The sequence below is a fragment of the Heteronotia binoei genome, chromosome 1 (assembly GCF_032191835.1).
Source record: "Heteronotia binoei isolate CCM8104 ecotype False Entrance Well chromosome 1, APGP_CSIRO_Hbin_v1, whole genome shotgun sequence".
NCBI lineage: Eukaryota > Metazoa > Chordata > Lepidosauria > Squamata > Gekkonidae > Heteronotia > Heteronotia binoei.
Window position 1 is genome coordinate 131,733,611 of NC_083223.1, and position 4,657 is coordinate 131,738,267.

Consider the following 4,657-nt stretch of genomic DNA (forward strand, 5'->3'; position numbering starts at 1 on the left):
GGGAACTGGCCTGTGTAGTCTAAGGATGAGCTGTAATCCTGGGAGATCAGCACTTCTAGCCAACTACAACTGAGGGGGTTCAACAATGGTCTTCTTATATCTGGTGTATGATATGGAAGCCACAGAATGAACCACTGGGAGCACCATAAACCAATGTGAAGGATCTTCTGCAACACCAGCCTGTTTTCTGAGAACAATTTGGAGGGCTGTTAAGCTGTCCCTGAATCCCTTCAGCACTCTCCCTGCTGACACAGTCTTTTTGAGGCATGTAGCAGAATCTGATAGAGGACAATACCAGAGTTAAAGCAGACATTTCAACGAAACTTTAGAAATTACTGAAGCAACTGTAACATTGTTAGGTGTGCTCATTTGGTTGTTGCAAACAGGCTTGTGCTGGATAGCTGTGCTCTGTGGTTTCCTTCTGTTCTGCTTCCGTTTTCAACACCCTGTCAAAGTATGATGCTTCTTAAGAAGCAGCTCGTAATGCTTAAGAAGCATTCTCCAGCCATCAGCAGCCCAAAGCCTATGCTGAGTGCTGGGGTGTATGTTTGTCAAAATGTCATGCGGCAGGGAGGATTGCATTAAGAATTAATCTCCAGAGAATATTTCACATGCTGTCTTGTGCTAGCAGAGGAAACTTGCAGAATAGCTTTTTCACAGTGCAAGAGAGATGAGCATTTACATCAGTTTCCCTTCTCACTGCAGCCAGTGCCATATGGTCATCATAAAGACTCCCCAACCTCAGCAGAGGCATTTCAGGACACGCAGGGGGCTCTGGGGGAAAGGAAAAATTGTGAGGAACTGTGACTTCCTTCTGCTTGTGTGTGATAGGATTCAATGCTTGCTTGAAAGATCAGAGCTCAAAGATATGCAAAATCACCTGTGCCTGAACCTGAATCAGCACTGGTTAAATTAGGGGTGGCCAACGGTAGCTCTCCAGATGTTTTTTGCCTACAACTCCCATCAGCCCCAGCCATCAGCCATGCTGGCTGGGGCTGATGAGAGTTGTAGGCAAAAAACATCTGGAGAGCTACCGTTGGCCACCTCTGGGTTAAATGATATCAAATAAGCAGATTTCTTTGTCCCTTCCTCCCAGTATTCTTCAGTTGAAGCTTCGAGGATTGTGGAGTTAAATCCAAAATTATAGGTGAAATTTTCAGTCAGTAGGTCACCCTTCCTTAATTTATGGTAGAGGCTAACTTGGCCTTTGAACAGCCTGTTCCTCTTGCAGCCTTAGCACTTCCTTTATCATGATTGGCACACACTTTGTGTACCAGTAAAATGTATTTTATTGATATGAACACTGTAAATTTGTTAGGAACAGCCCTGTTTACTTTTGATGGCAAGATCTATAAAATATGAATTTCAGATCCATCAATGAAAACAGCTGCTCCAGACTCTCCTTTTCAGTTTGCATGATTAATAGTCAATCACTGTTTTTTTGCCTTAAGCAAATAGTAACTCCACGAGAAAATCTGAGGACAAAAAAGGTTAATCTGTGCTTCTCCTATAGTGTGGCCAATCCAGTCTTAGTTGCCAGGGAGGGGGAGGTCCTATGGTTACAATTGAGTAATAAAGGTCCTAATTGGACTGTTATCCCTCCCTTGTTTTTGTAGTCTTTTCTACCATTAAAACTGATTATAAACTACTTAGGAGTACACTAGACCCATCTTTTTATGTTACTCTGCAAGACCCCCCCCCCCCCCAAAAAAAAGCCACATAATCCTGGAGCTTGGAGAGGAAGCTCTCCTTAATTTCATCTGGCTTCTTCTATGGAAGAGTAGTTTTGCATGTTACAATTTATTAGGGGAAACACCTGTTTCTTGTTTGTCTTCCAGGTCATAATGTACAAAGCTGCCTTTGGGATGGGTCTCTTGTACCTTTTCCTTCAAGACCAGAGATATCGGTTTCCTCCATTTTCTACCAGAAGACTCAGTTTAGAAATTATGATAGCTGATGGACATCACACTTAAGTAGGAAAATCACCTCCAAGGGCCAGGGGGCTCACACTTTCTGATTTAGGCATCTCTCTTTCTCACACACACACACACACACAGATAGATGGGCCCTGGCAGAGGTTACTCAGTGGTGAAGAGCACTCTGTATCAGATCAATGGTATTCTTCTTAGAGGAAGAGCAAGATCCAAGTCTGGTAAATAAATAATACAGTAACATGGGGACCTGGTTTGCTCATGTCAAACCCTGCCCACTCTTCCCCCAGATCCTGAAATGTTTTGCTGAAAAGATTACAATAAACTGTTTCTACTCACAGAAAGTGCAGTGTTATCCCTTAGAGATCAGAGACTTGCTAGGTTGTCTGAAGCACCAGTTATCCACCTGCTCACACAGTAAGCTATATAGCGCAAGTGCAATATTTATTCCCACGAGGAAATGCAGACTATTTTTCAAGGCACTGTGTTGTTTGTGTTAGCTTAAGGTGCAATGTGCAAGTTACAGCTCATTTCACAGGAACATTTTACTTCCTTAATTGGGCAGCTCATATCATTTAACTCATTAGACTTTGGTTTTTGCAAAAGGAGGGGGGGGGAACAGTGGCATGTAAGTGGGAAAGTCACAGCCATCTAGTGCTAACTGCAGGTATTATTTGTAAAGGTTTGTATGAACTTTCATGTTACACAAAAGTATTTACTGTTTGTATCCCATCATTCAATTTAATCAATGACTGTGGTACTTTCTCTCACTGTATTGCTTTTTTTGGAAAGCTGTAATTCAGAGATTTCAATTCAAATGAAACTTTGGGGATGTGGAATGGTATGATATACCCTGATCTCATAACATTTTTGGAAGCCAAACAGGATCAGTACTTGGATGGGTTCTCATGGTGTTCTGATACCAGCTGTTACCCTGCTTCTTGCCTCTTAGATGGATTTCAGGTAGAAAATTACTAATGCATTTCTTGATCAAGAATACCAACAGCATAACTTACAAATGCAAAAAAAGCCCACCCATACTTTCAGCTGTGGGCGGAAACTAGGCTCATCTGCTTCTGGCTACACTCCACTAGATTGTATAGTAGTTGGTGATAATTTAATTTTTTGCAAAGAAGGCTAGCGGAGACAGGCCTTGGTCCACTCCCAACAAGACTTTTCTTATATTGCTAAATAGAAGTATGTATTCAGGATCACTTGACACGAGATTAGCTTTGCCCTCTTCCAGAGATCTGGAGTAGGGAGGGACTATTTCTTCACAATTTTCATGCACCCCAGTAGACCACATAGATTCCAGTTCAATAATCATAAAAAGATAAATCAGCCCACCCCAACATTATTTTATAACTAGGAGTATCATTTGAAAAAAAATTTCTTTCTATACTAGTATTATCTTTAAGGAGAAATTTGTTTCTCAATAGTGCTAAGACACCAATTTTCCTTGGGAAGTGGATCTTCCATAGATTAATTATCAGGGGCCTGTGCTCAGAGTATGATTCCCTGGCCTCCATCACTCAAGCACAGATCTAGACATATGACTAGTCTCCTGCTTCCCTTAGCTTTTTATAAGATATATTCATTTACACAGCAGTTAATGCAATTGGATTAGCATTCTTCATAACATCTAACATATAATGAAAGTCTATAATGCATCTGATAATGCATAATAAACTAACAAACTAGATTCAAAGAATGATTCCTATAAGTAGTAGCATCTTCCTCCTTCCAATACATTTTCTTACTACAGAGACACATCTGCTCAGCTCTACAGATGCTGCCTCCTAAGAAGCTGAATTACAGAAGCATGAAACATATAGGTTATTACACCTCTTTTATAAATACTCAGTACATTACAGTGGAAAACAGCAAATGCTATAGTGTTACATACCAAATGAGCATCAAATACACCCCATTCCTGATGTACTTAAGATTTTTGTAGGCCATAATAAGTTTAAAGATTTCTGAGCTAACGGAAGAATCCATGGTACAGCTTTTAGGTTAAAATTAAAAATTTACAACTATATGAAGTGGATAGATTCTGAGCAGAATTTTAAACTGGCTAAACAGTAGAAAGGATCTGATTTATCTAAGGGGGGGGGTTGTCTCTGTACCCTCCTCAGTGGAAAAGAAGACTGCAGATTTATACCCCACCCTTCTTTCTGAATCAGAGTCTCAGAGCGGCTTACAATCTCCTTTATCTTCTTCCCCTACAACAGACACCCTGTGAGGGGGTGGGGCTGAGAGGGCTCTCACAGCAGCTGCCCTTTCAAGGACAAGTCCTGTGACAGCTATGGCTAATCCAAGGCCATTCCAGGAGGTGCATGTGGAGGAGTGGGGAATCAAACCCGGTTCTGGTTCTCCCAGATAAGAGTTGGCGTACTTAACCACTACTCCAAACTAGCTCTGGGTTATATGCAACTTTCACACAAGTGTAGAAGTATGATATGAAGGTCTGCAAGGGAAATCAGTGACTATGCCCCTCCCCACAAAAATGCCCTTCCATAGGCAGACGACAACACAATATAAGATGCCAGGAAAGTTCCAGTTCTTAGCTCAGGTTTGCTAGTGCTACTCCAAGGCAAGTAAATAAGTTAATTACAAACTGGGAATTTCACCCAATGGTGATGCATGTTGCTGTCTCCATATACAAGACAGTCATGCTGAGGAACAAACAGAATACAGGCCAGGGTGCCATGAAAATACACACA